The sequence below is a fragment of the Anas platyrhynchos genome, chromosome 3 (assembly GCF_047663525.1).
Source record: "Anas platyrhynchos isolate ZD024472 breed Pekin duck chromosome 3, IASCAAS_PekinDuck_T2T, whole genome shotgun sequence".
In the NCBI taxonomy this organism is placed as follows: Eukaryota; Metazoa; Chordata; class Aves; order Anseriformes; family Anatidae; genus Anas; species Anas platyrhynchos.
The window spans coordinates 67,426,946-67,438,067 of NC_092589.1; the positions used below are offsets into that span (position 1 = coordinate 67,426,946).

The window sequence follows — 11,122 nt, forward strand, 5'->3', positions numbered from 1 at the left end:
ATGAGTGGAAAATATAAGGAACTATAGAGCTAGCTTCTGAGTATAAGTTTATACATGTTCCTGTTGATAATTTTTTCATGCTGTTACAGATGGAGGGGAGCATCTGCAAAGCACACAAGAAGAAGAAGAAAAAAAAGAAGTCTGGTGTTGACAAGTTCACCCAAGACAATTAAGGATAAGTTATTGCTTTAACAACATATCCCTGAACATGAGGCAGGGCAGAATTACATCACTGAAAGAGGAGCATCTGCAAAATTTTGCTTCTCAAAACACAAATCCTAAAGGCCTTTCTTCCTGGGTAGGAAGGTTGGCACAGGGTTTTCCTTGTGACCACCCTGTCACAAGGGATACATCAGTATCCCTGGCATATTTGTGTGAGTAATGCCCCATGTTTTCCTGAAGAGAGTGAAGAGATTTATTAATTTTTTTAATAGCTCTTGTGAAGATCTGTGAAGTGAATAGAAGCTGCTGGATTGCTCAGGCACAGTGGGTCCACAGCTGGCAGAAGATCATATGGCAATTTGGCAGTCTACTCATAATCTTTTATTTGTACAAACTCTGCAATTAATGGGCGAGATTTTCAGCAGATGTCAATCCACATATTTATATATCTCCATTAATCATCATGGCTTTGTACCCAGTGCAGATTGTCTTGATATTTTTGTTTTCATTTCCAGGGGTTAGTGTATTGTTTGCAGTCAGATCTGATATGTTCTACCAGTTTGTCCTCTTTTGCTGCTTATCTTTCAGTTGATTTTCCAGCTGAACAATAAGTTGAAACAAGAAAACCTTAGTTATAAGTGGGTGTGAGTAGCCTGGAAATGTGAATAACATCTGGTCTGCAATTAAAGAGCATTTGAGCTTGTCCACCGCCATCTAGTCTTCCTTTTCTCACTCAGACTGGTTGCCACGTGATGCAGAAAAGGAAAATTTACTTGAATCTTTTCTCAAAAGGCTTTAAAAAATGTAGTGAAGTGACTTGACTGCCGAAAAAGCTTTATTAAATAGTCATTAAACATAAAAATCACAGAATCACAGAATCATCTAGGTTAGAAGAGACCTCCAAGATCACTTAATCCAACCTCTGACCTAACAGTAACCAGTCCTCCACTAAACCATATCACTAAGCTCTACATCTAAACATCTTTTAAAGACCTTCAGGGATGGTGACTCCACCACTTCCCTGGGCAGCCCATTCCAATGCCTAAAAACCCTTTCGGTAAAGAAGTTTTTCCTAATATCCAACCTAAACCTCCCCTGGCGCAACTTTAGCCCATTCCCCCTCGTCCTGTCACCAGGCACGTGGGAGAATAGACCAACCCCCACCTCGCTACAGCCTCCTTTAATGTACTTATGAAGAGCGATAAGGTGGCCCCTGAGCCTCCTTTTCTCCAGGCTGAACAAACCCAGCTCCCTCAGCCTCTCCTCATAGGACTTGTTCTCCAGACCCCTCACCAGCTTCGTTGCCCTTCTCTGGACTCTTTCGAGCACCTCAATGTCCTTCTTGTAGCGAGGGGCCCAAAACTGAACACAGTACTCGAGGTGCGGCCTCACCAGAGCCGAGTACAGGGGGACAATCACTTCCCTAGCCCTGCTGGCCACACTGCTTCTTATGCAAGCCAGGATGCTGTTGGCCTTCTTGGCCACCTGAGCACACTGCTGGCTCATATTCAGCTGACTATCCACCAATACTGCCAGGTCCTTCTCTGCCAGGCAGCTTTCCAACCACTCATCTCCCAGCTTGTAGCGCTGCTTGGGGTTGTTGTGCCGCAGGTGCAGGACCCAGCTCTTGGCCTTGTTGAACTTCATGCAGTTGACCTCAGCCCATCAGTCCAGCCTATCCAGATCCTCCTGCAGAGCCTTCCTACCCTCGAGCAGATCGAAACACGCACCTAACTTGGTGTCATCTGCAAACTTACTGAGGCTGCACTCAATCCCCTCATCCAGATCATTGATAAAGATATTAAAGAGGACTGGTCCCATTACTGAGCCCTGAGGGACGCCACTATTGACCAGCCTCCAGCTGGATTTGACTCCATTCACCACAACTCTTTGGGCCCAGCTATCCAGCCAGTTTTTAACCCAGCGAAGCGTATGCCAGTCCAAACCATGAGCAGCCACCTTCTTGAGGAGAATGTTGTGGGGAATGGTGTCAAAAGCCTTACTCAAATCAAGGTAGACCACATCCACAACCTTTCCCTCATCCACCCAGCATGTCACTTTGTCATAGAAGGAGATCAGGTTTGTCAATCAGTTTCTCTAAGAGTCTTGGTCCCAGTCAGCTCTGTGGACTTGGCATGCATTATAAAAATTCTAGATTTCTTTTATTTGTGTAGCTTTGTTTTACAATCACTGCTTGACTTTGGGGCTGAAGACCTATATACTGCTCAATAATATGTAGCTCCATCTTGTATCTGAAGAAGTGCTGAAAGACTTGTGTTTAGTTTGGCAATTCTGTGCCCTTTAGAAAATGCCATGAAATACAGATCTTCTCTACCACTACTTCATCACAAAATTTACCAAATCTGATTTTGATATGTTGACACAGAAAGCCCTGAAATATTACCAGTAGGACTTGGTGAGACTTTGAGGTCATCTGTCACTGTAAATGATTAAACTAAATGTACAGTCAAACACTCCTGAGCACACCATCCATAGTTTAGTGAGGGGCTGAAGGTTTTCTGTATGTCTTCTGTTCTGCTCAGTATTTTTGATAAGGGTAAACTTAAAGCTCAGATATTACAGTACAAAACCTAATGGTATTACCTCTAAAGATAACTATTTCCATTCATGTGTTGTTCTTAGTACACTCATAAAAACATGCTTTGAAAACCTTTCACTTGGGAAACTAGCAGATCAGCTTGGGTAACCTTGTTGTGAAGGTTTATTACAGTGTTCCTGCCTCCAGCTGTCCACCCTCAGCTTATGCCAGAAACTATTAAATTATACTTTATTATTTATTTATTTATTTATTTATTTATTTTGGCTGAAGTGGTTGAAGCAACTTCATATTTTTCTTAATTGCATACTTGACAGTAGGATGATAACCTCTTGTAGGGGGCAGAGCAAACAGCTAGTGGTTGTATGGTTGTATAATCCTAAACTGCTACAGTGTAGAAAATTATTTAGACTTGCAAAAATTATACATGTTTACATATATCTTCCACAAAGACACTCTCATCTGCTTCAGAAAGAGGCTAAATTTCTACCCAGAGAGTTAAATGGTATTTATGTTTCAGAAATTCCCTGACTTCCCTGTTTTTTTTTGTTTGTTTTTTGTTTTTGTTTTGTTTTGTTTTTTCAGCTTGAAGAAAACTAGTGTGGATTTATTTTGAATCCTAAAACAGAGAAATCAGCGAAGTACTGAAACTGCCTGAATAGCAGTGCTACCTGCTAATGTGACACAAATTCAGGTCATGGTCTTGCATATGTTGAACAGTAGAAGCAGGACATTCTCCCTAAAACACACCTGGTGGGCTTCTGGTGGCTGATTGAAACTGGCTTTTGATGTAACCTAACCTTTTCAAATTTGATGAGTTGCTGTGAAACTGCATTCCAAAAATATACTGTGATTACATACAGGCATGTCTCCATGAAAATTCCTTTTTTTTTTTTTTTTTTTGTCCTAGGAGTTCTGATTCAGAAACAAAACCTGGTTTAGTTTGGCACCAAGACAGTCATTCCTGCCTCTATCTATTCTGCCATCCCAAGATCCAAGCTACCTGGAAAGACAGGTCATGATGTAATTTGTCAAAATAAACCGGTAGGGATTTCAGTTTTGCTGAACTTCACCACAGTTCAGTAGTTGCTACATGGTACGTGACTCAAGCAGAGGTGGGGTGACCATTACCATTGGAAAACACTTTACCTATCCCAAGGTAAGGTGCTCTCTATCTTATGCAGGAGGACAAGTAAACTCATGGAAAAATGAACATAACCAGAACCCCAGCTTCGTAAGAGTATAAATGTACTTTACTGCCTTAATTCTATTTTAATCCCCTACAGGTTTTGATTGGCTCAGTATAGAAATGCTAAATTGTAACTGCTTTGTATACCTAGATTTACCATTTGTTTACACAGCAAAGGAAAGGTGTGATTGCAGCATAAACTGGAGCATAAGACCTCTGGGCAAAAGGGTTTATATGTCATTTGCAGTCAGTGTTAAAATCTGTCCCAGTATATCTTCATTGATATCCTTACCTCTGCAAACTACTTTGGTTGTTTTTGGTTTGTCTGTGCTAGAGTTGCCAAATACAGCAAAAAAGATGTACTTTGCTGCTCAGACCTGTCCTACGGAAGTTTAATCTAGTCCAGACAACATCATTGTGTGGGATTCATCTCACCTAATTTTAGCTATTTAAAAGTTACACAGCAAGTTGAACTAGTTAACTAATAGTCACTGGAGAGGGATGGCCATCTCCAGAGAGTAACCTGTCTTGGCCGGTGTCTACAATGAATCATTCTTTGTAGGCACCCATCTCTTTCTGTTTATTGCCGAGGAGTCTAGATGACTAGCTTAGATGAAGAATGTAACTTTTTGGTAGCAGGAGTTGAGTAAGATGAATCCCTCCAAATAATTTTTATCTATGTAAGACAGAGTTCCTTTCTCAAGGTATGTCGCATTTAGCCAGTGCTTGACATACAATATGTACAAGAAAATTGCTATAGAATCTGCAAATACAAAGAGTATTACAAAATCTTCAAGCCTTCTTTATCCTGGCTAGAGAACAGGGCTCCTCTTATGTTTTCCTTCTCACCATTTAGTATAATTAACCTTGAGCTGCCTTTTTTCCCAGCCATCTTTATGAAACCATACACAAAAGGGAATGATATCACTGATCTTCATTCATGTTTATACAGTAATCTACAAGCCACAGACGGAGGCTTAAATACATGTTTAGACTATCAAGAGTTAAGCTTCAGGGCCTTGTGCAGCTTGGCATTATAGCTGCCAATAAGAAGACAGTCCTTGTTCCAAGGACTTAACATGATTTAACAGTAGATGAGCATAGTGTTCTGGAGGTGACCAAGGTATTAAATGGACTGATCCTAATGAGCAGATTCACACCAGGCCCAAACATAATTTTATTCGACTAATGCCTATCTGGCTCAATTATATTGACTCATAGCATGAATAGAGAGAAGCAACCTAATGTTTGAAATGATTGACTTTTCCAAACTTGTTAGGCGTGTAGTTTATTTCTGATCCGAGGAGATGGGGAAAACAAAACCAATCTCCTCCCTCCCCCAGCATGTAATGTTTCTATTCAGCAACAAGCAATATTTCAACAAGCAATATTTTCCCCTTTTCCCCATTACTTTAGTGATCTTTTGTCATGCCTTTTTTTTTTTTTTTTTTTTTTTTTCACAGCTCACTCAAATGCTGAGCATGGGAAAGTTGAATTCTTTGTCAGCTCTGAGTATTTTTTGTGAAAACTTCCCAATACATGAAAGGATTTAGTTTCACACCACCTATTTTATAGGCAGCAAACAGAGATGTCTTTTTTTTCTCCACTTTTTCTTGGAATAGCTTCTTAGAAAAAAAAAAATCACAGAAGAGGGGTTAATTTTTATGTAAAAGCTGCTACTTGCAAGTGACTTTTATCTGCTTAATGATTTAAAAGAAACATTGAAGCCTTTGATACACTACACAGACAATTGCCCTTCACATGAAAATCATTGTAGAACACTCAGCTACCACGTCTTTGTGTTGTAATAATCTACGGTATAAAACTAAACAGTCATCAAAATAATCATCTAGGCAAAAGACTGTTATTTCATCCAGCAGTATAGTTATTGTAATAATAGCATATCTGGGACATGTGAGACTTTAAGAAAGGAGGAGACAAAAAGAACTTTAAAGCAGCCAGTGTCTGTTTCCACTAAGTTACTAAATCACATCTTATTTCAAACCAAGATGCATGTTTAAATTTCCATCCAGTTCTAATCCAGTGGCTTTAAGCTAAACTAGCATCTGATGCTGAACTGGGTCTGCTTTTAGATAATGTTCCAGTAATTTATTTTTTTTTTTTAATCATGCCAAGCCACTTGGCAAACTGCATGCTTACAGATCAAGGGCACAGAAGTCTTTCTCCTGCTTCAGGTTCATATCTCTTTTTATCTTTCTGATTGTTTTGGTTAAAATAATCTCTTTTAAATAATGTGTTATCACTGTAAAGTTAAAGTACTATTAATATTAGCAGAATAACAGAATACTATTAAATTATTCATATTTAAGCACTAAATACTGTGCCAGACTACACCCAAAGGATGGCTATTTACTATACGTGGTTGCATCCACTTTTTGTGGGGGCTTTAGCTCAGTGCTTAATCTCCATACATAGCAAAGAGTGAGGCAGGCACTTTTAAAGGCTATTTTTAGGTGGGGTAGCTTGATCTTTAGAGGTGTCTTTGTGTCTCCATCAACTATATAAAGAGTGTGTATTATTACATGCCTTAACCTGGCTGAATCTAAGTTATACATTTTCAGCTTGCACTTTGGAGTTCCCTAATTTACAAGTGCCAAACTTTGTAAACCCATGAACTTTATATATATATATATATATATATATATATATATAGAGAGAGAGAGAGAGAGAGAGAGAGAGAGTATATATATATATATATACTCTACTTTCTATTAATGCTAATCTATTATCTATAATGCTAATCTACTATCTATTCATGCTATTTTCATGCTAAAAATACGGATGGGTCTGTCACATGTAATATATATTGGTAAACAGTGAGTTTATTCCTGCAGTCTCCCACCTTCAATACCCTCCATGCTTTGATCTCCAATAACTCGTTCCCACTCCACTGCCATGCTTTGTTCCCACCTCCTTTGTCATGGAAGATATCCCCAACAAAAAGTTAAGGATGATACTAGCCATTTTAGGAGTTATAAACAGCAGCAGCAGCTGTACAATCTGTGGCAACAGTTCACATATTACTTTGAGCTCCTGTTACCCCCCACCCTCTTCAATAACCTTCTTCCTCTTGTCCACTCACCTCAATATCCATTTATTCTCATTTGCTTCCCTCTAGTCACTCAGTGAAGGGAACATATGCTAAGATGTGGGAATTTTCTACTGCCCTTAAGAGGCAGAAAGTGAGGTGATCAGAATAGTAGGTCAGCTAAATCTGGGGCTTTATCTGTGGAAAAAATTTTGTTAGTGTGTGTGCATGTGCACATGTATGTGGTCTACATTTACAAAATGCTTCAAAATTTGGGATTTGTCTGCCCATTTCTCAGGCTGAATCTCTTCTGTTCCTAAGTCTTAATTAGGTTGGGAATATTTCTTTTAGGTGTCATAATCCCACTATAAATTTCATGTTTGGTTCCTATCTATCAAAATGTTTTAATTAAGACCTAGGCTGCTTGAGAAGGCAGCAACAAAATTTTAGACTGAGATACTGAAGTAGTCTTCAAAGTATTGGATAAATGTCTAACTTCTCTGTTATGAAGTGGTGGTTAAACAGATACCTATAAGCACAAGTACACTACCTGTAAAAGAAAAAAAATCTCACAGTGCAATGCAATGACTACCTAAAAACATGAAGAGCAGATCTGAGGACTCATCCATTTTCTGGATTTATTTATTTATTTATTTATTTTTGTGGTACTCTCTCTTGTAGGGATTATGTTAAGGGGCTTATAAAAATGTTGGTAAGTGACTTTTTATATGGGCAGATAATAATAGGACAAAGAGAAACAGTTTTATACTAGAAGAGGGAAGATTTAGATTGGAGGTTAGGAGGAAATTCTTTACTCAAAGGGTGGTGAGGCACAGGAAAAGGTTGCCCACAGAAATTATGGATACCCCATTCCTGGAAGTATTCAAGGCCAGGTTGGATGGGGTCCTGGGCAACCTGATATTGCAACCAGGTAGCATCCTTGTCCATGGCAAGGGGATTGGAACTAGATGATCTTTAAGGTTGTTTTCAAATCAAGCTGTTCTTTGATTCTGTGTTGATATTTAATGCATACCCGATAAAGCTGTCCTCTAGGGGGTGAAAACCCTTGATATCAATGTATTTCTTTAATATCCATCTGCAGAAGACTGAGTTTCTAAATTAGTAGAATTTTACCAAAATTCTTTATAGTTAAGACCTTTTCTTCTCAGATGAAAATATTGACTTCCACACCTAATTGAGAAGGAAAGAAAGCTTACACAGCTTTTTGTTTCTTTTAAGTATAAAATTGGCAAGATGAATAAGAAATTGCTCTCTTCCTTCAGTTCAGGTCCATGTGAACAGAAACAATGGCAGACGGACATTTAACATTGTTCCATTGTATTTATACATTGTGCTTATAAATACGATCAATCTTTTTGAGAATTTTTTCTTAAATGCTGAATCTCCCTACTGAGCAATAGATTTCCCTAATCCCTCAAATAACTCTATACTGAAGCAAATAAACTTGAGCTATAAAACTTTCAGGACACCATTTTGTGATTTATATTTCTCTTTGCTTTCCTGGTGGTACAGGGAAGATCTGTACAGTCAGGATGATGTACCTCTGAGGGGCTTGATCAAGCTACTATAAAACCACTGCCAAAATATCCAGTCATTTTTTATCTAACTCAAAACATTCTGCCATGATAGAAAAGAAAAGCTGACTTGAGCACTGGGAGGCCCAAAATATTCCTACCCAATGGATCACGGATTTTCTTATGTCACTTATCTTACCATTTCAGTGTAGTACCATATGTTCCCATACTCTTTTGTAATGTGCCCCATATGTTTGCTTTCCTTGATGAAAACCAAGGAGGCAAATTATCCACAGCACTGACACACAAAAATTTTTTTGAAGTCCTGAGTTTAGATTAATTTCTTTTATTTTTACTTTTATTATTATTATTATTAATTATTATTATTATTATTCCATTCTCAATTGAATGCCCATATTTCATGAAAAATTATGAACAACTCTTCAGTGAGTGAATGTACATGAATGTCCATAAATAGCAAAAGTCACAACATAATCCATTTAATTTTTAAGCTGCACATGTTATTTACAAAAAGTAGCATCTAAAACTTCTAAAATGATTCATCTCCATTCTGCAAAACATTAAGAGAAAACAACTGAAGATCTAATTCTTCTGAGCCAGCAGAGATATGCCAGAGGTGAATTTGGCCAAAACAGAGATTTGGGTCTCAGCTTTGAACATGGAAATGAATTTGAGTGTCTGTGACAAACAGAAAAGCTAAATACAGCAGGGAAAACTTAGGAACACTGAATACACAACTCTCTCTACCTCTGTGTGTGTCTGCATGTATAGGTGTCTGTGTCTGTATATGAAAATAACTACAAAGCTTTGGTCTTTGGTCTTGGATGAGGCTTCCAATTGCATAATGTTTTAATCTTAATGTGGCCTAAGTAACTAAATACATATGGATCAGAGACATAGTTGTGACATTCTTTCTTTTGAGACAGAAAAGATTAACTAAAGATCGAGATAATCTTTTTAAGTCGTATGCTGTGTTGCAGAATGTTCTATTGACTGTTTTGTGTTTTATTTGTTTTTCACTGCATACAGAACATTTCTTATTGTTTAGACATCTCCTAGATTATTTTTTTTTGATAATTGAAAATTATGGTACAGATTGTCTCTTGTGGCACATTTGGAAAAACTAACTTAAAAACCTGTTAAAAACAAGGTAAGTAAGTGAATTACAAAATATGCTCCTGTGTGGACACGGTCTGGGAATTAAAATGTACTCCATTCAGTTTAACCTAAGTCACTTCCCAAATAAATGTAAATTATTTATATTAAGGTCACCAGGTCATCATGAGGAGATCCATAAAGAAAGCTAAGGCAGATCATTGAGTCCATACAGAAAAGCAATTAAGCATAAATTCAGTGGTATCTGGAGTTTACAGTCACAACAACTGTAAGTATACTCATAGCAGATCTAACTCTTTACCTATGTTCTGAAAATCAAGTAAAATAAGGGTTAACATGAAAGTTTTAATCCAGCTGATAAATCTGAGATGTTTTTGAAAGCTTTTTCCTCTGTAATTTCCAAATACTAGGCTTTGTTGTCTACCTCATGTGCTTCAGGCAAAAGAAGATGGAATTAAGAATAAATTTTCACAATATTTATTGAATTAATACAGGATATAAATGCTACTTGACAGTATATTTTGTTTGTGTGTGTGTGTGTGAACAGTTAACAAACTTCTTCTAGACTGAATTTCTTATTGTGAAATCTAGCAAGATGCCATGCCTTCTAACTTCCCCTGGGGCCCGTTCCTTCTTGATCTTTGCTATCAGATCAAATTTATGACATGGATAAAAAGCAGTTTGGGTACATTTAAGGTTTATTGCTTACTGCTATTAAAACTGCTAAAGTGATTTCTAACATTGGAGAATATCATACTGGAGATTGGATTCAGGACCTTTGTGTCTTGTGGAAGTATTTATACTTCTGAAGACCTACTATCCTGTTGGTTCACTGTGCTGCAGATCTGTCTCCATCAGGATTTTCCTAGTTGAAACACATACCTCAAAATACTAAAAATGGATAAAAAATTTTGCTAAGAAATGTTAATACAAAAGTGCAAGAAACCAAAAGATTTAGCCAAATCCTTTCTGTTTTGAATTCTGCAGTTCTTGGAAGCTGTGTGTCAGGCTTGATGAAGGCAAAGCTGGAGGACATAACAGTTAGACCACAGTTTATTCTGAGTATTTGTTTTATGCTTCCTTCACAAGGGCAAAATAGCCATTATTTCTAAACGTGAGAGTGGGTGATTGGAACTCGTAAAAGGTTTTCCTGGAACTCTTTTCCTGAAGGAAAAAGAACAGCTTAACTGGAAATAAGAAAAACTTCCCCTAAAGGACTTCAAAACTTCTGCTATTGTTAAAGTAAGACTTGTTTCTACTTATTTCTTTGGGTTTTACCTTCAACTTCTTTTGCTAGTTAAAAGATTTATGTGTTCAGTGTCTTTGTGTTGTTCTGACAACACACTCATGCACACTCTTTGTACTGAAACCATATCTTAGACCTAGAATCTCTGAAGTGATGTTATGTCAATGCACTGACAGAACCTTAATTTTAGAATATGACTTCTATAAAATGAAGGATGCAGACATCGTATATCTTGAATAGTTTCTCG

At 37.6% G+C, this 11,122-nt stretch overlaps 1 long non-coding RNA gene across 1 annotated transcript; it reads left to right on the plus strand.

Moving 5' to 3' along the window:
* The first annotated feature begins 3,685 nt into the window (after positions 1–3,685).
* On the plus strand, positions 3,686–10,867 carry LOC140002013 (uncharacterized). Its single transcript, XR_011807862.1, has 3 exons — positions 3,686–3,878; positions 9,781–9,897; positions 10,719–10,867. It is a non-coding gene; the product is annotated as an uncharacterized lncRNA (long non-coding RNA).
* Positions 10,868–11,122: the final 255 nt, after the last annotated feature.